We start from the raw sequence: 24562 nt of genomic DNA, 5'->3' as shown, positions 1-24562 counted from the left end.
GGCTAGATCACTGCACAAAACTGCTGCTGATTCTGTAGCGTAGGTTAGAGATATTCACCCCAGCCTGGTCTCAAACAAAGGTCTATGGGTGTACCAAACACGCTCACAACACCGTAGAACCAGGCTTGTTGGCATGGCAGCTGGAGTGCCCATTTGACTGAGGTGATGAAATTTAGCGTTCTCTTCTAGATAGGTGAAGTTTAAAGCTCCTGGAGACGGTATGGGTTGTGTTCTGGAATGATGATCCTGAAAACCTATTTTTGGAGGTTGGTAAGAACATTTTTGAGCAGATTTTGATGACACTTTGATCATATTCCATATCCAGGTAGTCTCCTTGGCAGAGATAAGTGCTCTTGGAAGACTTTCTAGTTTAGTTGTATTTTGGGTTACAGGGCTTATGCAACTCCCTTCTCGAAAAGCAGTTTTCGAGTTAATTTCAATCTCTCATTCCTCTGCATGTCACACATCTCCGTCCGCTTGCTCCTGTGTTAAATCATGGAAGTGAGACGTTGAGCTATTTGAATCAGTTAACATTTATTGCTTAAGTTGATTCTTGAATCTTGTCACTCGAAGCCTTTGTTATCCCATTTAGCTCACTGCATTCCACTCATAGTGGTAACTGCAGTAGGCTGTCTTAATAACATCCATTCTCATATAAACGAGTAATGGTAGCCTAATACTGGAGTAATTATATCTTTCTACTCAATTGCTCAATGTCAGATTCTGTCACTGAAATGTAAATAAATCATATTCTCTCTACCAAATATCATAACTATGGAACAGAGCCTGCTTGTGCTTCTATGTGGATTTATAGATATTTGAGAAAAGGGAATAAAAGTAAATCCTAGCTATTCATGTTATATGTCTTCATGTGTCCTCATTAGTCATGTTGACAGTGGTAAACTGAGATAAATGTGAAATATTTGATTTCTTTTTAAACAATGTCAAAAAGCATCCACATTCGCCAAAATTATAGATAATATGAAATGAATGCATCGTTCTAGTAACCAGTGCCAAAATGCATAAAATGTTTTCATTGATAATTACAGTTGTGTAATGAGACTGACAAAGAAGTTGAATGTGTTCCATCCACCAAAGCCTCCAGATGCTTTTTCTCCACTTCACTCCATAAAGGGCATATGCTTCCTGCATTGACATTAAAAGTTGGTGCCAGATTTAATTAGTGCATTATAGATTCATGTAATCTAATACTGAGGGATACTGAGATGCATCTTAATTTTTTTGTGCTAATTCTGTTCTATTCGACTTCGACTGGGCTAAATCTCATTCACGAGTTGTTGTTTTTTTAAATGTGTTGTATAAATTGAGTTTAAGTAGAATTACACAGCATTTTTGATTTAAACTCATCATTATTATGTTAACAAGTGTTGAACCTGTTGTTTAAAGGGGTTTGACAATTGGTTGAGTGACATGAAATGTCAAAGCCTTTCAAACATAACGTGATAACAATATTGCCTTGCCGCTTCATCTAGCATGGTGTCTGTTGTTGGAAGATTTTTTTTCTGAAATCACAAACCTCCGTAAGAAACTCTGACTTTGATGTCAGTCAGTGTAGTGACTGACATCTGTCATCCTGCCATCTTTGATCTCTGACTGCTTAGATCTCCTCTCTGTCATCTGAAAAATTCTGTTATCTCTGAACTTTTGAGTCTGTCTCAAAATGTCAATCCATCCAAAAACCTGCTTGTCATCTGCATCTGCCATCCCAGACCATCAGATCCCACACTTCAAACTCGACTCCGCAGTTCCTTGAGATACTAGCAATGGACATGCTGAGTTTGTTGTTGATCAGTTCTTGAGTTTACTGAGTCGCAGACATACAGAGATTTCTGGCATTTATCCCTAGATGGAACACTGATGGGCTTCTGGTGAGCAGCATTGTGCCTCCGATCTCCACATTTCTCATACAAGTGTACCATGCAGAAAATTTCTGCTAGCTTGTCGTGCTACTTTTAAGGACGAGAGGCTAGCTTGGAGTCTTGTCTGAGGCAAAAAAAAAAAATTGAATCTGTGTAAAAATAAAGACAAAAACCTTTAAAAACTTTTCTATTTAACAATTGAACATATTTGTGTTAAGATGAGTAGAGATATAACTCTGAACTCTGGAGCTCAATAATAAATGGTTTCCTGGGGAGAATCTCACAAGCTTCTACTGTATTGGTTCTTTATGCAATGCATTATACAGAAAAATAGCTCACAATAAACCCTGGCATCCAGAGAAATTGCGTTTGCACCCACAAGAGCCCTCCCAGAAGAGATCACCAACAACAGGGAGTTAGGCGGTGGGCCGTTGAGGCCTGTGTTCAGACTGAGTGCTAAGATTCATGGGAGCATGCAGCTGTTGGAGACCTTGATTGGTGACTTTATCAGTCAAAGGACTAGAACAGAGTCTGTATGGAAGGTTTGGTGTAAAGTCTCCTGCCATTTCTAAGAGTGTAGTCCCTTGGAGCCAACAGTTGAGAAGATGCTGAGTAAAAGTGAGTGTGTATGCACGCACAAATGCATGGTGTGCTGGGGGGGAGGACTCAATTAAAAACCAGCTGTGGCTTATTCCTCTGTAAGCCCCCCAGCGTTTCTCACTCCCCCTCCTCTCATGTCTAACCCTCATCCCCTCCCTCCTCACTACCCCCTACCTCAAACCCCCTGCTGCTCTGTAAGCTGCCTGTAAGCTTCCAGACTCATGCTGATGGATCTAATGCTTTTCTAAAAACACACTTCACACACACACAGACACAAACGTATGCACACACAAAAACATAACCCACATCTTGCATATACTGTAAACGCTCATTTGCCCCCCATTGCTTGATGTAATTTGCGTAGACTGGCATGCCAAAACCAAGCCGGCTTCCATCACTCCATCCCATTCCCTGTTGTACCTGTTACTGCCACTCTTCAGCCAGCTTCCCCCAGTGCACTTAAAGCACCAAGGGAGAGATGAGGAAAAACAAGGAATGGAGAGAGCAAAAATTAAGTCTTTTTTTATTATTCAGACACAAACAAGCAAAAAGTATGTCTGCTGAAAGCCCATTAATGCAATCTTAAATGCAACAGCTACAAAGGTTAGGTGAGCACAAATTGGCTGAAGATCTTGTCCAACTAACACAAAATACTGGGAACATGCTGGGTTTTGCTCATTGTGGTTGGCTGGCATTGGTTTTCTTTCATGCCTTTCATACTTGTTCAAATAACAATAAATTATGTATTATATTCTCGCAAAGTTACAGTAAATGTAGCTTAATAAGGGTATATCCAGGGGCCAACGATTATGCTTAGCCAGCTAATCAGTGGTAATTCTATAAGTTCAGGTCCTTTAATTAGCTAATTTGCATTTTGAGAATTAACCAAATTGATTGTGTAATTAACAGTGCAATGTATCTTCTTCTCAGTGTTAGCCAGGCACACATGCACACAGTCCAACACTTTCTGATTCACACTGCCTGTTCACTTTAGGGAGGTTTTAACCCTTGAGGGTGTGGATATGATTGGCGGTGATGGATGTATGGCAGAGACCTCATTTCACAAGGTTAAATAGAACCCCTGACTCTGTGCAGTCTGTAATGGTAGAGATAGCAGTGGTATCACAATTCACAACTAGAGTGCTGTGAGGTTCAAGGACCCCTGAGCACTGGCTATAAGCATTAGGCTTTGATAGGTTATAATGGCTTGTGCTAATATTGGCTTGTAATAGAGAAAGGTCAGCTAGCTCCCCCACACATATCGCATCCAACAACTTGCCTTAGGATTATTTTTTACAGCACATCTTTTCAAGGGCCATATTTTATGCAGATCCATCACTTTTTCAAGATAGCATTTCCTGTATGGTGTCAGTTGAAGAGATGGGACGAATAAAACTCAGACAAATAGTATTAAAACTTCATGAAATTATTTACCAACTATATACAGTATATATATATATATATACATATATATATATTTATCTACTTTAAAGGAAAACTATGCTCTTGGGCTATTTTTTTTTAAGAACATGCCAAAATTTTGAGAAATTCCTCAGATACTTCATTCCTCTGTTTCTGCATTAGATGGCTGATAAAGAACATAACAATAAGAACAGAAAGATAAAGAACAGCTGGCTGCTAGTTAGCTTAGCATAATGAATGGCAGTGGGAGGGAAGTGTAGGCAGACAATGGTAGCTGTCTATTCTGAGCTTCATTTTAAAATGATGAGAGGAAAGCTAGTCAGTCAGCTTCTGGGCGATCTAATCTGGACTTGTTCACTGGCTGGTCTCCACATCCATGCTCTCTGGCATTGTGTTGGCCTGTAACAGGACATATTAAGGCTAATCTCTAGGTGTGTCCATATGCAAGGATTTACGTGCAGATGGATGGAAAGGACTGGATTTGATATTGCTGACATCATTATTTTCAAATCCCCATTAACTCCCTGTGAAATAAAGAGGGGGTTTCAAATACAAGTGTCTATTAGGCTGCAAGTTAATTCGGTATAATAATCTAGGTTATTAAGGTCTATGGAACAACAGCTAGCACTAAAACTAATACTGCAAGTTACAATATATATTTGATCACCAAGGCAATGGCTTATTGCTATTCCTTTAAAGGTGCTGTAATTTTTAGCCCATTATCTCAAAGAAAACAAAGACTGACCATGAGGAACAGGAAAGCTCAGGACAAGCTGCATCTGCATGATTAAGAAGCAATGGGTTATCTCTTGAAGACTTTAAAATGGTTCAATAAGTCATCTGACCTTTATCTGCATTTTTCATCTCAGCCTGCACTTTTACTACCCACGAACAGGCCTGAACTGGTCACGTAGTCACTCTGGCAAATACCAGATGGGCAGCACAGACAGTGCGCTGCAAGGCCGCCACCACCATCAGCAAATGAGAAAAAAAAATTATGTCAGAAAATAATGGACCTGGACTCTTGATGTAGGAACAACTCATCTGATTGTCTGTAGGCAAGTGTAGAAGAAGTGCGGTGGCTACAGCTGTTGTCACCTCCCCCTTCACTTTCCAGGATCCATCTGCGGGTTGAGCTGAAACTAAAGAAATGGACATGGCAATTTTTGTCCTGTATAATTTAGGCTGAAAACACAACAATGTGAGGCAGAAAATGAGAAGAAAGAAAAAAAAAACATCTGGAGGTTTATGCTACACATATTTTAAGCTTATGCATTTATTATTCATAGGGAGCATTGTTACCAGACTTATTGATGATGGCAGTGCAGCGCTAAACCCTGCTAGCTGCAGTGACAGCACTGTGTGTGTGTGTGTGTGTGTGTGTGTGTTTGTGTGTGTGCGCGCACTGAAAATTGCTCTGCCATCTGTGAATGTGGTTTTAAGATTTTACTTAGACAATAAGCTGACATGTTTATTTGTCTCAATAGATGCATGAATGGTTTACAGGGTTATGTGTTGCAAAGCCAAAATAGGAAATAAAATAGCAAAAAAAACAAAAAAAAACAAATTAAGCCAAAATTGAAGGTATGTCCCACGTCAATCCCCAGTTATGCATTAAAATGCCTCTGAAATGAAATCCTTATCAAAAGAGCCACAAGGTTCTCTTTACAAGATGTTTTCAAATAAGCAGATGTTATTATCATACCTCCATTGGGAAATATGTATTTACAGCTTGCTAGGAGAGTGAGAGGCAATAGCGTAACTGTTAACAATGTTTTCCCTAGTTATGGTGCATAATTGCATGCTTCTGTTATTGCACCTTTCTATTGCTGCTAATACAGTGAAAGCCCATTAGGCAGTTTGCTAATGTGAAGAGTAGCCTGCAGTGCAGTGGGTGGACTGTTTAAAAAAAGATGCACGAGGACGATTGTAATGAGCACCAGGCCATGGAAGGAAGGAGGGTAGTACACCCAAAGCAGACATGCTCAAGCTCAGAAAAAATAATAATTGCTCGGTTAGGTTATAAATATGTTGCATTTTTGTTTAATGAAACTGGCCTTTCACCAAGGAGGTAATGTTATGTGTTAGTGCGGTGGAGGATTAAAAATTGACTCCAAACAGTGTTCACTGAACTTATTAAGAGAAGCGTAAGCCAAGGAAATATCTGTTGTGTTTCAGGACAGTTCTTTTAAACACAGTGAAAACAATTTGTTATGTTTTTTTTTTTGGTCTGTTTGTTTTTTCATCAAGTTTTGCAGAGGTCATCTTGGCAGAAGTGTACACAGCCTCCATTTTTGTAAGTGCCCTCCATTGGGCCTCAAAATGCTTTTAAATTGAAGTTCAAAGGGATGATTTTAATAGGGGAGGATATTCTAATAGTAAGGTTCAAAGTACATATTCAAATATGTAAAGTGTAGATTAATATTTACATGACAAACAGTTACATCATCATGAGATCTGTTTGATGAGCTAACTCGTGGCTGGAAACATTAGGCTGTGTTGATTGATTTTTAATGATGATCATCATCATTATTATTATAATTATCATTGTTATTATTATTGTTATTATCATTTGTTCTTTATTTTTGTTCATTTAATTTGTTTCGCTCTGTCCTGTTGCGAGTATGACCGATGGGCCTGGAAGTAGAGAACCCTACACGTGTTTGTACTTCTAAATCACCATTTGACGGAGTTTTTCATAAATCAAACATTTCTATTCCGAGACTTACCAGGAGAAACCCCCATTAAGACGGTGATAATAAACTCATCATTAAAATCACGTCTAATGTGCAGAGGGACCAGAGTAGTTCTAATTCTGACAGTTTAATCGCATTGGCTGTGTCTGATCCCCTTGTGTGCTCTTGTAGAGAGGGATGCAGCTGCAGCCACGGTGGATAAATCTCCACTTGCGCTGCTAATGACCATTGGCTTGGCCGTGAACGCGCGCTCCGCGAGCCTCGGTCATTGCTGTTTACTATGTGTTGATGGTCGCTCCCAGAGTACCGCCGCGCGCAGCCTTCCCCGTCGGCTCCGAGCATGCCCGCTTGCCTGCTGTTTCTCCGCTCTGAAGAGAATCCACATCAAGATTTGCGCACATCGTTCGGTCCATTCGTTTGAAGTTCGGTCTGTTCCCTATGACGGGCGCGGAATGGATTGCTCCGTTTGAATTCCTGATGTTGTGCTGGAGGCTGACAGACAGCCCACCTTCTCCATCAGCTCGCCCGGTCCTGCTCTGGACGCTCTAGCGCTTTATCAGGGTAGACAGATCAGGAAAAAGTATGCAATAAACAAGTGTCAAGTTGCTTCGGGCTGATTGTTTGGAGGGAAGGCAAACTTCAAGTTGAAGAGGGAAAGAGGATTATGCAGTGAGTGCCAGCTGAGAAGAGGTAGGTGCAATATTTGAACATATTTATTTTCATATGGTGCTCCCTGTTGTTTACGCGCGCCTCACGTGTGTGTGTGACCGCAAGCTTACTAGTACGGGGAGGGTACCGCAGAGCCGTGACATTGAGGTGCCTTTTATCGGAATAACATTGGTGGTCATGTGCTCCGGTCTAGGGGAGCTTCTTCGCGTGTCTGCAGTTTGCGTGTGTGAGTGTGTGTGTTTTGTCCACTTAGTCCCGGGTTTGGAGAGACTGCACCATGTGCACCGCATGCCAACATCCCTTAGCTGTCGTAGCTTTGTGTGTGCGCGCGCGCGCGTGTGTGTAGTCGCATTTTCTTGAAAAAGGTCAAGGTTGAATCTAAGAGATGTCATTATGAGAGCAGGAGCCCGGCTATACCGCAGCGCACCGATCTCATCTCTCTCGGGTCGGGCGAGAGAAAGTGATTTTGTCCTTTGAAAATGATGCTTTCAACACCAAGATAGATATGCTTTAGTTTGCCACTGGAGCTCTCATTGCTGCTCCTGTCCCCAAGACAAGCTGTCTGCCCGCTCACAGCTGCCTATTTCTGCTCCTAATCTGCTCCAAAGCACCAATTGCTACAATGCTCTCTCTGTCTCCTCATACACTCTAATCTTTAATATTTTACCCATGCTTACACGCTGCCATATATTAGATTAGAAATGCATTACGGAGGGTTAAATCAAACGTGCAGCTTATTGTGTGTTGTGCTGAATTTTAATATTGTTCTTCTGCCGTGTGTGTGTGTTTTGTGGTGGCACATACACATCCCAGCTGGATGCAGTGATAACACTGCTGGTCACTTAGTAATTAATATTCATATAGCAAATGTGCGTGTGAAGGTTGGATTAGAATATAGTGTCTGGAAAACTTTTGAGTGTGTGTCAAGTGGGGTGTCAAGGAAAGAGGCCCACACACCAGCTGTAGATCCTGCAGCCTGGTAGTTAACTTCTGACATGAAAATGCACACATACACACACACACACGCGCGCGCGCGCGCGCACACACGCACACTCACTCACATACATGCAACACAGACCACAAAGATGATGCACCCTGCTGAGATTCACACTTCATTCTGACTGGTACAGTAGTTTCTCTCCTTAGTCCTTCTATCTCCTCCTCTACCTTTAGCTCTCTTGAAGCCCGCCACTGTTGGTGTGATCTTTCTTGGACTCTTTGATGTATCCCTCCTCTCTCCATCCATCCATCATACACTTCTCACAGTCAAAAGGAGAACGGTGGGTGATCATTACTTGCTGACATGTTTAAACATATGGAAAGAAGTACCGATAGTACAGTGTGTCTGATCATGGACCTTCCATCTTCAGCGCTTAACCAGTAAGGTATAATCATTATCACAAGTGTGTGTGTGTGTGTGTGTGTGTGTGTGTGTGTGTGTGTGTGTGTGAGACACAGAGAGAGAGACTGTCTGAGCTCCTGTCTTAAGTGCTAATGGGAGCTCACACTGGACGGCAGCAGGCCATGTCAACCACGATCTCCAGACAAGCCCTCAGGGTGTCCCATTTGGCATGGGTCCACACACACACAAACACACACCACACACACGCACACACACACACAGATGCGAGAGGTTTAGACGTGAGACAAGAGTTTGAGCATTAGGAGTTCTCAGAGTTTATGTCCTTGTTGGACCTTTACAACTGTTCAACAAGATTAACTGTCTGCTGTTACCATGGCAATACATTGCAGGTTGACTTTTACACATGCAAACTTTCATGTGGGATATTTGCTGGTGAATATGGGTAGAGAATGACTTGCTTGGATTTAATCTATCACTCTCTATGTGGGTTATGTATTTATACATACGTTTCGCAGCAACACCTGTGAGGCCTGGAAAGAGGAGCATCAATCTTCATTAGACGGAAATGAGGCTGGCCCCGTTGAATAAATGACTATCATTGTGTGTGTGTGTGTGTGTGTGTGTGTGTGTGTGTGTGTGTGTGTGTGTGTGTTGAGCCCTGTGGTCTGCTCTGACCTGGCTGACAGATGACTGCAGTGATTTCCAGGGTTCAGCAGATTAGGGGATTAAATACTGACGGCTTCACACAATAACCCTAATGCACACGCATGCTGGCATGCATACACAGAGGCACACACACATCAGACATATTCTTAAGGCTGTTCAGAGGTCATTAATATCCAGCATGACCCCTCTGTTCCATGTTGTCCTGTGTTGTGCAGATACGAGCGTCAACAGTCACACAGATGGAAAAGAGCATTAGAAATCCTCAAGAGTCCAATTTCACAAATGCATTTTTCATACAGTACCACAGCCATGACCCGTCTTGGTACTGGGAGTCCAGTGAATACAGTTTGTCCTTCCTAACTCTGTGCTAGATAATCGGCTACCATAGTGGGCTGAATGTTTGCGATGAGGATTTGAGGCCAAATGTCCCTTTCAAATCCAAAATAGGCATCGTTGTGTTCATTGTTTCAAACAATAGCTACATTGCAGCGTGTTAACTGATGTCATAACAAAGTGCTGCTTGTACGTCTCTCAGGTGTAATTACCTCAATGACAGTGAAGTGGTCCATTTTTCGGCTTTGTACGATTTCATATGTTGACTGATTTGGTTGAAGAAACAGCAATTTGCTGTTCATGTTATTCATTTAGCTGGACATTTTAACGAGCAGCATTGCCACAGACAGTGGAACCACAGCAATGTTACAAATTGCTTAAATCAATCCAATTTTGATGATACTTCCCAGAATGAAGCTTTCCACCTTCAGCTTCTTTTGTTTTTATTGCTGGGATGACGTGGTTGCTGTTTTATCAGCTCAAATCATCTTACAATGTAATGTGACTCGGTTATCTAAACAATCGTTCAACCGATCAACGTTCAATTTGGCGTGTGCATTATTGGTGCATGAAGGACAACAGTCACTACTATAAATACAGCAAACCCTGTCGTGGGACAACGCATTGCACCTCAGCATGTTTTTATGTGGGACAGAACAGATTATGAGGTGACGGATGCACGAACAGCCTCTTGTCACCAGTGATTAACCAAGAACACTGACCTTTGAGGGGAGAGGTGGGGGAAAATGATGGTGTTTGTGGCAACATGGAGCTGTGGGTGGGTGACATTGTTTACACTGTTGCTATATTTGGCCGGAGTAAATTGGAAATACGAAGCTTGGTGACATCATGGCTTTATTCTTGCTGCTCTTATGGCTTTTTTGACCTAGAAATACAGTCAAGAAAGTGTCATGAATTTAAAGCCAGACAGATAAAAAAAACAAAAAAACAACAACCCACAGTGGCCTGATTTGGGCTGGAAGAGCCTTTGGGTGGCATGTGTTAAAAAAAGTGTCAGGTTGTTGAGGAGACTGGACCAACACGGTTTCCCTCCTCATTGCTACTGTGTCTATCCAGTTGAGCACTGCTTAGTGTCTTCCTCCATATTTCTCGCTCTGGCTGTCTGCTCCTCAATTTGATCTGTTCAAGCTCCATTGCCCTCTCTATTTTGATTTCCAACAATTCAACTTTAAACATCAATTGTACTTCTAGCAGGGAGCTTGCAGAATAGTATGTAGTAGACTGTGGTTTTCCAAGAATGCAAACAACATTAATTGCAATAAGTGATTAACTGGTGGTTGTATGGTGGAAACTACGGACTCTACCTCAGGCATCTTGACTTTACATAGTTTACCCTTACTCTCCCTGGCTGGAACAACAAATCAATGTTCAGTTTAAATCTCGATCTGAACTCTGTGCATTGTGACTCCTGTAAACACTGGGCTGAATCCAGCGGCAAGCTCAGTGTGAATCGCCTTGGCTGAACTTTTTCAGGCTCAGCAGGCCGGTGAAACGAGGGATCACAGCAGAGCCAAGCAAACAGCCACCGACGTTCTCAGTTACCAAGTGAGAGAGTAAAGAGGAAATGACAGGAGAAAACCTGTGAAGTAGGAGAGGAAGTAGGAAGACAGTGAGAGAGGCGTAAAAAGAAGAAAAATATCCGATGATGAGTCACGGGGGTAGGAGAAAAAGGGAAGAATGAGGAAAAAGAATGGATGAGAACATTTTTTTCACCGCTGCTTCAGACTTCTTTGTGTCTCCAGAATGCAGAGTCACTCACGTGGTTAACGGTAGCAAAACTGTCCAAAAACATCACTTGACAAAGTCTTAAGTGCAATGTCAGGTATGAATGAAAAGTGGAAAAAAAATTATTGTATCAAAATTGCTTGATAACATATCACATTATTTTCTTTCTTTCTGTCTGTTTTGACAGAATTAAAACATATTTGTTCTTCTGTGATTACAGTGTTGGATTCAGTTTAATCTGCCAGTAATTCAGCTTACAACATAAATACAGTAGCAACAGTTTCTCAACATGACGTGCATTTGCCTGCTCCATCAAATCTTATCATTTACAGTAATAATTCTGCTGTGTGACATTTTATCACAGCTCGTTGCTATTATTATTACTATGTATTAATCATCCATCCATCCATCAATCTATCCATCCATTTTCTTCTGCTTATCCTGTTAAGGGTCGTGGGGGGGGCTGGAGCCTATCCCAGCAGCTTTTGAGCGAGAGGCGGGGTTCACCCTGGACGGGTCGCCAGTCTATCGCACACATATAGTCAGACAACCATTTGACAAAAACAAAATAAATCTGTTACTTTCAGCAAAGAGCATTAGAATAACTGAGTTCTGTAGCTGTAATGTACTATATAATCATTCCATTCATCCATTTTCTTCCGCTTATCCTGATTAAGGGTCGCAGGGGGACTGGAGCCTATCCAGTGGGGGGGCTGCAGCTTTCGGGCAAGAGGCGGGGTACAACCTGAACGGGTTGGAGCCGGGTATCAAACCCGGAACCTTCTTGCTGTGAGGCGACAGTGCTGACCACTGCACCACTGTGCCACCTACATATGTATTAATCAATTGAAATAAAACTCCTAGATAGTCTGGAAAGACAGAATCTTATGTTTGTGGAGAAAAAGGCAAGGCAAGGCAAATTTATTTGTATAGCACCATTCATACACAGGGCGATTCATAGTAAAATAAAACAGACATAAAAAGAGATCAGATGTGTAATTTGTGGTGCCATTGTGTTGATAGTCTCTTATTTAATTTAGCTGAAGGTAGGGTGGATCAGATTGCAAGAGAAAAGATCCTATGATATCTCTTTAGTGGAACTCTGATTCTCAAAATGACTGTCGAGACACATGAAATGAAATCAGCCACAGAGAAGTTAACTTAATGTGAAAACGATTAGAGGTGTTGAAGAACCTCTAAATACATAACATAATGTGATGGCTGGAATCTCTACAAAGCAGCTGGCTGAATATGGTTCCCTCATATGGAATCTCAAGGTCACGAGCACATCCTCTCCTCCTATACCTTTGTGCACTCTTTGTGAGTTTTAAGCCCAATTTTTTATGATGTTGTGTAGCTCAGACAACAACTCAGTGTTGTGTACTGTGTGAGTGTGCATGTGTGTGTGTGTGTGTGTGTGTGTGTGTGTGTGTGTGTGTGTGTGTGTGTGTGTGTGACATCCAGCATTAGTTGTGCTTTAGGAAAAGTGATGCTTGCAGAGAGCAGCCTTCATCTTGGATTAGCATGCCCATGGATCCTTCGGAGTTTTGGTAGGAAACGATGGCAGAGCAGGATGATATTTACTACATCTGTCTGACAGCTGACCGACTGGTTTTAACTCGTCCTCATCACATGCTCATGGTGCTTTGTTGTGAGAATACTGGTTAAACTTGACTAAGCTAGAGTCTCTGACTCATGTGCCTACATGCACAAGCACTCATGGATTATAATTAGTACCAGCAAAAACTAGTGTGTGTTAGCCATCATGACAATGCAGAAATGTTTCATAGCTGCAAACAGTCTTAACGTCAGTCTGAGTCAGTGTCAAGAAAAAAAATGAATTAATTTGATCTTGGTCACAACTGTAGGTCAGTCTACTGTAATTAAATACAATATACAACAAATAAAAAAATGCAATAGAATTCAGGCAAAAAAAAAACATATGTATAAAATACAAACTTTTTGGAATCATTAAAGCCAATGATGGAGTGTACACAATACGAGGGGCAACGAATACCTACAGTACTACAAAAGCTTCAGAATTTCAGTATACCCACCTAAAACTGTGTAAGGATACCTATCAACGTAGTTGTTGGGCAGAATTTCACAGGAGCTGATTTTTTTTATTTGCAAAAACTGCTTTAAGATAGAAAACGATACAATGGTAACCTATTATTACCCCCCCCCCCCAAAAAAAAAGCAAAGTATACTGCCGCGTCTGATGGCCTTCCTCTCCCCAGTGAGCACATTATAGAAAGTGACCCTTACAGCTACACGATCAAAGAAATTTGGGGTCCAAATTTAGGGCTTCAGTTATGTAGATTACTGATCAGTACAGTTCTAGTTCTTTGCAGTGACCTCAGTTGTGTGTAGATGCACAGTGTGTATTGGTGATTACTGTAGGGGTTTTGTGGTTGTTGGCTGGGTTGTTTGTGGGTGTAGAGGGATAGGGTGATAGGAATAATCACAGTTAACCCACGACTTCAAATTAGGCTTCATAACAGATTTAAGTTAATTTCCTCAGCACAGCATGAGAAGATGGAACATTTCTAGAAACAAAGATACAGCACAGCAGGTTTCTAATTTCATCATATATGCTACCTGCAGCTTTGTCATCTATGCTATGCTGGGGCTGCACTGTGAATATGCTGCATCGACAGGAGTGCAATATTCTGTGTTTTTTGCATCATCTGCACACATTAAATTTGAGTGCCAGCATATTGGCTCGTGCATACATTTAACTGGTGCTGCACATCGTCATCATCACATAAATCCTCCCTGATGATGTGACCTAAATATTTTGCTGTACTCAACCACATTCAGCTCTAGATGTGAAAGGAAGAACACACACCTCCTTTAAAGGTCAAGTAAAACACCAGTTGAGCCTTGAAAATCTTCTCTGTATGTACTGTATTTGTTTTACAAATGGATAGTGATCTTACAGGATCAATAACAGAGTTAGTAGTTTACAGCTTTTAAAGACTGTATTATCCATCCATCCATCCATCCATCCATTTCCAGGCCCCCCGCTCATCCTGATAAGGGTTGCAGGGAGCCTGGAGCCTATCAGAGCTGCCTTTGGGCGAGATAAACCCTGGATGGGTCACCTGTCCATTGTAGGGCCAACACATAAAGACAGACAACCATTTGCTCTCACTACCACACCAATGGTCAATTTAGAGTATCAATCAGCTTCGTCCCTTCTTGCAAGTCTTTGGAATGCGGGAGGAAGCCGGAGTACTCGGAGAGGCACAGGGAGAACATGCAGACTCCACACAGAAAGATCCCGTGCTGGAGCCGGGGCTCAAACCCAGAACCTTCTTGCTGTGAGGCGACAGTGCTGACCACTGCACCACCGTGCTGCCCTACATTATTAGGGCCTGAGCATGAAGGTACTTCAGGCGAAGACCCTCTCATGTTTGCTCGGCAGAGCAACACATTAGCAGCACTAATTTATATTTATATTTTATTTATTATTTTCAATGCATTGGTATTTGATCAGTATCCAGAATTGGCAGACACTCAAAGTTTAGTTATTGGAACAGAGTCAAAGAGGAAAAATTGTTTTCTTAACATGTATAGTAATATCTGCCAAAATTGGCCTATGGCAGATATACTGGTATGGCCATATGTATATGAAGTTTTTATTTTTTATTTTATATTTTTTACAGATTGCAATTAAGATGCTTGGAGCAATTTACAGATTATTTCAGTTTATTTTCAGTTTGTCATTTTGGATTTACATTTCATGTTTAATTGTAAAATATCCTGCCTCTTTGTCAGAATTTTTTTTAAACACACATTTAATTTTTTTTTTCTTTTTTACATTTTCCTCATTTTGGTACTAGCATCAACTCCAAAAATCCAGTATAGGTTAAGCTCTAGTTGTTAGACCAGGAGAAGTGATGATACTGGTCAGAAACTGTTAAACTGAAAACGATCCTGCCACCATTAAATGTCTTTTATACACATTTGATGGAGCACAATGAGAAAAACAAGTCAGATATATTTTTGCATTGATATATTGGTATCAGAGATTTCCTGTTCCCAAAGTCAATACCATCCCCAGAACCCTGTATCAGCCAGTGAGTAGTGCTAGCTCACTAATGTTACATATATCCTTCTCTTTGAAATCAGTTGTTACGAGTGGAACCACAGCAAAACCTCCTGCATGGGAGGTAGAAAAAATGAATTGAGTTCCCTTAGGTAACATTTAATAACTAGGCCTGGAAGTTGCAGGGTTTTCTTCTGGAATCTTTTACTAGATCAGTGCATAGACTCGCATACTTACCGAAACCGATCCTGTTTTGTTTTTGTTTTTTTCAGTCTTAATATGAGGTTTTTTTGATACTGGTAGCAGGAGCAGAACAAACCCATCAGCACGGTCCCACCCCGTATTCGTCAAAGAACGACGTTTGGTCAAGTCCCCCTGCATCCACAGGCAACGTAGATAGGAAATCTGGAATCATCGGATGTTGACGAAAGGGGTTTTTCAATGCAAACAAGATGGTGTCACAGTGACGACTGGTCCCTAACCCTAACCCTAACCCTAAACACTAGCCTTACCCCAACCCTAACCCAAACAACACCAAGAATAGTCGATAATAAACAAATGGGATCAGACGAAAGAGGAAGTTGTAAGACAGCGTCTGGCATTCTGGATGAGAATTTAACGGAGACAACCATGTTACATCACGGAAAACCCCGGAAGATAATCCTCAACATTGGCTGGTGATGCAGAGGGGGTACCCTCCTCGTCAGATGTGGACGCCAGGGGGACCTGACCAAACATTGTTCTTTTACGAATACGGCGTGAGACTATATTGACTCTATGAAGCAAATTTTCGTAGAGTAAACTACTAACCCTCCAAATCATCTTTGTTTTAAGACATGCAGTTACTTTTTAGATAAGTCATTCAAGCTCTGACCCCGATCAATTTTGAGCAGGAAATGTAGTTTGAAGTCTGTGAGTTTCAGATTTTTCCATGTTTGAGTTTACTAGTATGCAGGTATCTACAATAATGTGAGGGGATATCTGCCAAGGGGTCAGTCCTTCCTTATTAGGCACATATGCACCCAGGGACAAACAGTTAACCCCACACACACACACACACACACACACACACACACACACACACACAGATGCACGCACACACACACACACTCATACACACACACACACATTCACATTCCAGCAGCTTGAAATTACTGTGGCTTAGCCATTTACTGTACACTAACTCCCTCGCCCTTGATTTATGGGATCATTCAATTCCTTGTCACAGCCAATGGAATAACCACAAACTCTCTGTGGCAGCCAATGAATCCTGGAAATTTAGTGTACTTTCCATCCTTCCACTGCTTATCCTCTTTCCTCTCTGTCTCCCTTTCTAAGCAGACATGCCTACAGTCTAAAATGGCCTTGTGAAGGAGGACGGGAGTTAAGATGGCATCCCTAGAGACTTTTCAGAGAAGTAATTTAATAAACTGTGATATTTTCCCGCTCCACAAGGGAAAGGGAATCGGCTCAGAAAAGTAATGAAACTCAGCTGTTGAATTTTTAATATTAAAGAATCAATTTCCCGTACTTGAACATAACCAAGGAAGGCGTTTTTTCCACCTGAGTTGTGAATTGCAAGGCATTACTTCCGGATAGCTTCCTGCTCTCGCTGAAATCATAGAGCGAAGTCTTGATCAAAAGATTTGTTGAAGAGTGTCTCTCTGGGCTCACCTCTGCCCTTGAACATTTGAGTAGCAGCTGGAAATATAGGTTGTCCTAAACCACAGTCGCCACTGGGGAAGTAGAATAGTGACTACCTAACACAAGGAGATTGATGTCCTTGTTCATGAATAATAAAACTGTTAGGAGAACAAATACAATCCCAATCCAAGCAGTGTCTGCTGGAAGATACAATTTGAGAGTGTGTAGGTAGATTCATGAGTGTAGAGATATCCTGGTGTAAAATTGAGATTTCATGCTGACTTCATAATCTGCTCTCCCCACTTTCTACACTTGTTTTGACAGATTGAAGTGACAAGATGTCATGTAAAATGTTTCCATGCAGTCAGGTTTTGATTGTGTTTTTGCCGCAATCTCAGATCTTTAATGCAAGTAGTACAGATTTTTTATGTAAAACGTTTTAAATGATCTCTATTTAAAAATAGGATAATAGTTTATGAGATAGTGTTTTATAAATTATTTTATCAACATACTGAAGGATCTCATTTCAAAATTGTTACACATTAACAAAATATCAACAGGAAAATGTAATATTGGTTCTGTCCTGAACCCCCAGAAACCTTCGCCCTCCTGCTGTGTACCCCCTCTTCCTTCACAGACAGCACTAAGCACCACCAGTGGCTAGGCTAGCCAGGCTAAACTTAATGCTAGATTTGACAATTCAGGTCCTATTTTAGCAATCCATGGCACCAGGCGGTTGGCGGATGACACTGTGTGTGCTATGCATTTGGGACTGGTTCAGTGCCTTTTTGGTTTTTAGAGGGTAACATAATCAGAGGACAAACCACAGCGCTAAAATACAATCATTAGCCTAATCTGTCATAGGTGTGTTTTAGGCGTGATGTCACTCAAATCAATCAAAGTGCCTTGTGTCATTCCATCCATCCATCCATCCATCGTCATCTTCCGCTTATTCCTACACATTAAGGGTCGCGGGGGGGCTGGAGTCTATCCCAGCGTCAACGGGCGAGAGGCGGGGTTCACCCTGGACAGGTCGCCAGTCCATCGCAGGGCCAACACATAGAGACGAACAACCATTCACACTCACATTCATACCTACAGTCAATTTAGAGTATCAATCAGCCTCGTCCCCAATTGCATGTTTTTGGACTGTGGGAGGAAGCCCGAGTACCAGAGAGAACCCACACAGGAACAGGGAGAACATGCAAACTCCACACAGAAAGATTCCGTGCCCGAGCCGGGACTCGAACCCGGAACCTTCTTGCTGTGTTCAGTAGCTGAGGCAAGCAGCATCAGTGTTCCTGGTGCCTTGTTGTACTGAAGCAGTTTTATTCTGCATAGGAGGAGTCTGATAAACTCCTCCTATTGCCATTTATGTTTAACTTTATTAGGAATGGTGTTGGTTCATTGATGAAGCTACCGGACTGAGGACAGGAGTGGACAGGAAGAGAGAACAGGGACAGGACAGCGAAGACAAGGGGGAGGGGGGAGACAAAAAAAACAACAACAGCAATAGCAGAAAACAACAACAACAAAAACACAAAAACAAACAAAGACAAACAAAAAAAGAAAAACAAACGAATAAACAAACAACGAAAAAGTAACAACAACAAAAGAAAAAGAAAGAAAAAAAAACGTGTGTCATTCCATTTAAATACCAGGTTGTGCCAGGAGTTGCCAAGTTGCTATTTCATAGGTGCACGCATTTAAATTCAGGAGAGAGGAGTTCTCATGTGAAGGAACTAACCTTCTTGTGCACCAGGTGAAGTATGGAAGCAGCAGGCATCCACCAACCACATCTCATACGCAGGTGGAGCACAAGTTCATTTGCTAGTTAAAGGATGAAAGTGCTTGGCATAAAAACATCACATGCGCTGGCTTGAAACTAGTAATGATGCTTGCTCCTGTTTGAGCGCCAGCTTCCCCCATGCCTAAAAGAGGGCCCTTGGTCTACAAGTGTGTCCACTACTGCTCATATGGGGGGTTGGTGAGTTGGTTTCAACTATTTATCTTTGTTTGAGCAAGTTAGGAAACATCAGCCAATTAGGTTTACAGAATGGAGTTAAGTTTGGGGGGGGGGCGGCGTACAATACTGTTTTTTTTTTTTTTTTTAAGAATTTTGAACCCAAGTTTAGGAATCATGGATATGGCAGGCACACATTTTCTTTTTCAGCTAGCAACTGTGGCACCAAGAAAGACCACACATTTGAGACTTGACAGACCAAAAAGCTTAATTGAGTCTGAGCCTGTCATTAAGTTACCACATTTATGAACTATCACAATTTATCATTTTTCTCAGTGAAAGTCAGCGAAAGAAGAGAATGTCCATCCATCCATCCATCCATATTTGACCGCTTGTCATGTTAGGGTCGCAGGGGGGCTGGAGCCTATCCCAGCAGCCTTCACCCTGGATGGATTGCCAGTCCATCACAGGGCCAACACATACAGACAGACAACCATTCACACCCGCAGCCACACCTACAGTCAATTTAGAGTAGAAGAGAATGTGCTATCAGAAACTAAACTACTTTTTCTGAACTCCATCCATCGTCATCTTCCGCTTAATCCTCACTAGTAAGGGTCGCTGGGGGGCTGGAGCCTATCCCAGCATCTACGGGCGAGAGGCGGGGTTCACCCTGGACAGGTCGCCAGTCCATCGCAGGGCCAACACATAGAGACAGACAACCATTCACACTCACATTCACACCTACTGTCAATTTAGAGTATCAATCAGCCTCGTCCCCTCTTGATGTCTTTGGACTGTGGGAGGAAGCTGGAGTACCCAGAGAGAACCCACGCAGGAACAGGGAGAACATGCAAACTCCACACAGAAAGATCCCGCGCCCGAGCCGGGACTCAAACCCGGAACCTTCTTGCTGTGAGGGGACAGTGCTGACCACTGCACCACCGTGCAGCCCCTTTTTCTGAACTACTTTATTAATAATTTTTACAGAACTTGATGATTGTTCTTTAAATTCAGTTACTTCTTGGACCAAATATTTGATATTCAAACTCAAATTTTCCTTCAATAGCTAGTAGTATGCTAGCCATACTATCCCTTTTTTAATTATACCACATGAGGAGTGAACCAGAGAATGCCTTATAACCAGTATAATGGTAGAAGCTTATTCTTGCTGTATTTGTTTACCCTGAATTATATAACATGTTTCCTCCACAATAGAGAAAGGAAAGTCAATGTATAGGGACAGATCAGTGTGTATTGTCCATCAGTTCAATGGTGATGTCTCATGTCTACTTCTAAGATGGTATTTTTGCCTTTTTGTTCAGTTTTTCTATCAAGTCTGACAGTGACAACATTTCATGCGCCAAATTTGCTGCCCGGTAGAGGCAGGAATTTGCCGTCTTGTCTGTGTGAAATGGAGGCATAATATTCTGCTTTACAAAAGAGCCGCCATTTGTGTGGGTTTAAACATCTAATGTGACGTGCAGCACAAAGTTGCATGTGAACAGTAATGCACAACATAAACGTCGGGAGAAAATGTAGCCCCGTGACAGTCTGGCAAACTTTGTAGTGTTTTCCAAGTTGCTGGTGACATTCCATCATCTGGCGATAGCCAAGTCGACCAAGCTCCTCAGTCTGTAATTTTCAAAACAGCAGTTCGCCGCTCTGGCTGCCAGCAGTGTTGGGGTTGACATTCTCTGAGGTCTTTGATGTGGAAGACCCGGCGAGCGTTATGTTTACAAGTTTGCGTCATCATCAACACCTTCGCCCACCTCACGCCGAGCAAGCATGTTTACAGCTTGGATTCACATAACAGTTGAGGTGAGGTCAATAAGTGTACCCTCGGAGGAGGAATATTGCCAGGCCAAAATTGACCCCCAATTTGCCGCACTCTGTCTGAAACCTCGGACAAAGTCACTAAAAGACGGGCGAATTAGCGGCTGGGTGGCCATTGTGAAAGCCCCTCATGTAACTGTTATTCATCTTTTATGAGCTCAACATGCCAACTATAGTTTCTGAGACATAATTGCAGAAACAGCCAGGCCACTGTTTAGGTTACATGATGAGGTCACGGTGTAGAACTAATGCACACACGACTGGTTAAGCTTTAATCTGCTACATAAAGCGCACCAATTAGCAGGCTGAAGTTTTTTTCCCCTGAAAAGACAGATGTGGAGAATAAGAAATACTGGGTGAATCACAATACTGATTTGATTTCAATGGTCAAAGTTTCACACTTTATTTCTACTATACAATCATAATCATGGCACTCCTAATGTGGCCTTAGCCCCGACTGAACAGAAAGCATGGATTTCTGAAAACAAAAACGAAAAACTTTTCAATGAATGCAGCCTTTTCATTAAAAACAAGAAACAAAATCCTTCTTGTAAGTGCAACATGTCCATCATACCTGTGTGTGTCCTTGTCTCCCCATTCTTGAAGCACTCCAGCTCCTCCACTGATTTGGACCCCCACAGGCTTCCATGCATTACATCGCTCATTAGAGAGGACTGGTATTTGATAATTAGCTGTTTCCTACCTCTCATGCTTCTGTCAAGGCTGCCGTCTGTTTGTTTACTGCAGATATGCAATGACACTCCTTTTACCCTGACTTCACTGCTACGTGTGGCAGCAGCAGAGGGCGGGGGGGGGGGGGTGTGGGGTGTGGGGTGTGGGGGGGTCAGGTGATGATTTATGACCACGATGCTGCATTCCAGCACAGGATGATTAATCTCTTCTGGGAACACTTCACGAGTACAAGTTTAACCTACCTCGGCCTTGCATACGCTTGCACGCACACACACACACACACACGCACGCACACACACACACAGTGCGCTTACAAACACATGCGTGTGCTGCATGCCTGACAAGCAGGACATAAACAGAGGGGCAGAGAGCATGGAGGTGCTTTTGTATGCAATTCATGTGCAACTACCCCCCTCATACACACACACATCCCCTCGTTTAGTCTCTGCCTTCTGTGTGCATTTTCTCTTTTTTTCTTTCCTATCATCGCTGACCTCAGTGGTGCAATGTCTCACATCCACCCCTCTCCTCATTCGCTTTGTCCATTCATCACATCCAGTCACACATATTCACAGAGGAAGAGGGAGAAAGAGGACAGGCGAGAGAGAGAGAGAGAGAGAGAGAGAGAGAGAGAGAGCGTGTGCTGTATTAGGCCATTTGGCGTCAGCACCAGTGGACATAAGGCTATAGGATTAGTGCTGCTAGGTGCTAAAAGCTTCAGTGTCTTAATAAGGCAGGGACGCATCGCATACGTGTGACACAGCTGTGTGTCTCTGTGTGTGCACAGTAGATATTCAGGTACTCTTTAGCAGTCATGGGCCGACCCATTAAGAAAAGAAGTGTAAATACCACAGGCAGCATTTGAAGCTCTATTACCGGAGCACACTTCAACGAATCATCCCACAGTTGCACTCATCGACACACAGAGGGTGGCTGAACTCATCTTTATTGTAATGAAGTCTTTTATTGTAATAGAGAGCATTTACAGTCAACTGGAGCTTATTCCTATGCTATCGTATTTACAGCCCCCTGTGTCTTTTTATAGCTGCCTCTGTCTCTCTGTGTGTTAGTGTGTCTGTGTGTCTCTGTCTGTCGTCTCTAGTGGCCGGCTTAAGCCATGGACAAGCTGACATTTTCTCTCTTGAGAATGGGATTTTTTGTGTTTTGTTTGTTTGTTTGTTTGTTTGTTTCAGTGGGGGAATAGAATTGGCAAACAATGACAGATTTTGTGAAAGTCTTTCCCCGCTCTCCTGCATTTATAGAGGCACATAAGGTGAAAATACATATTGATTTGTTAACAATCACACTCTAATTGATTGATTTGATGAATGTGTGAAAGAGCTTGACACAATGGAACTTTTGGAAGTTTTGTTTATGTATCTGTATTTCTATGTGCACAGAAAGTATAACTCAGAACCACATTGTTATTGTATTACCATATTTGACACTAGATCCCCCCACCCCCGGTTCTCCCAGTCCTTCCCAACTGAGAGTGTATTACATAGATTTTCCAGTCTTGACATTCTCAGAGGCACATCAGGAATACATAGAGAGAACATCCAACACTGTCTTGTGTTGTTTTATGAATGTAATTTAATTAAAAAATATTAGAGTAATGATAGTAATAATAACCAGCAATGACCACTTTAAGGGTTCCAAGCTTTGCCTGGTTGTCTCATATTGTCATCTTTACAAACAGCAACAGCTTCATTACAGATGAGATACACCATCTTTGCCTTCATGGAATCACGAGAATACATCCTTGCCTTTCCATTATTCTTTTTATACCCTTTTTTCACTGTCAACTCTCCTCTTCTGCCCTTTGTAGATTTTTTTGCTTTTTGGCACAATATGTTTAGCAGACTTCCTTCGGCACACGATGGAAAAAAGTGCTGCATTGTAGGTAAGAGGGTCACTGATGCAGAAGAATATAAATAGTGACAGTAAAGTCTGTCATATAATTATTAGAATTAGTTCAGCTCCAATGCATGATAAGGGAGCAATTAATCATTTTCAAAATGAAAATGATATGCATTTAGTACTCACAATATGGAAAGGACAAATAACAAAGTGTTGACAGCATTTCCATGACATTTCACTGGCATCTCCTACATGTGTGTTTGCATAAGTCAGTTTGTCATGTGTGCTGGTTGATAAGGACACTGGCCTCATTATCACTGCCACTGCAATGCAGCTGAAAACCAGTTGCCCTTTAACTATGGAGGGAACAGTGGACTATAAAACAAGACGTTGGTAGCACTATTTTATCAATCAGTTTCACAATTTAGCTGTGAGAAGGCTGATTCGGATAATCTGATTATCTGGCCTGCCGTCTAGGAGCTTTAAACAGTCATCCAGAGGCCAAATTTAATTGCCACTCCTGACTTAAAGAAATGGTCAGTGTCTAAGTAATATTTAAAAAATAATAGAAAAAAAGAAAAAAAAAACAATAGATCAGCTCATCATTATGGACTAAAATCTGAAGCTAGTTGCATATAGTTATACCCATCTCATATATACTAAACCACATATTTAATACCACCATTTCTCCACCGCAATCTTCAAATACACCAAATGAGATAACAATGTGAAGAACAGTGTTTCATCCTTCCCACAATAAAGCACCTTGAAGCTGGTGTGGTAACTCATTACATGGCTGGTGGCCCAAGACTTACTCTAAAATTTTATGTTGTTTTTTTTTTTAAATTTGATACCTGCCTCTTTATTTACGCACACACACACACACACACACACACACACACACACACACACACACACGCGCACACACACACACACACACACACATTACATGCCATAACAATGCGGGCTTGTTCTTTCACTAATTATCTTTATCATTATTTTATGATAAAACAGGTAATTAGATGTAGGCCTACATTTTATCATCTTCTCGATGATAATGTCACATGTGCATAGATGTAACGCCCTGATGTCAGAGAAAAGTCTTTGTGTTGTGTTGTCACAATTCCTTCCTTCTGG

General features: G+C 41.8%; 1 protein-coding gene across 6 annotated transcripts in view; it reads left to right on the top strand.

The window, feature by feature from the left end:
* The first annotated feature begins 6926 nt into the window (after positions 1–6926).
* Positions 6927–24562, top strand: part of tenm2a (teneurin transmembrane protein 2a) — a 227807-nt gene continuing 210171 nt past the window's right edge. For all 6 annotated transcript variants that reach the window (XM_086223073.1, XM_086223071.1, XM_086223069.1 and 3 more), the window contains exon 1: positions 6927–7288. The gene's annotated coding sequence lies outside the window, so the exon portion shown is untranslated. The remainder of the gene's footprint in view (positions 7289–24562) is intronic.

Source organism: Aulostomus chinensis, chromosome 13 (genome assembly GCF_037954235.1).
Source record: "Aulostomus chinensis isolate RoL2024-O1b breed Wild chromosome 13, RoL_Achi_v1.0, whole genome shotgun sequence".
Lineage (NCBI taxonomy): Eukaryota > Metazoa > Chordata > Actinopteri > Syngnathiformes > Aulostomidae > Aulostomus > Aulostomus chinensis.
Note: the sequence above shows the minus strand (reverse complement) of the source record. Positions and strands in the feature narration are given on the sequence as shown.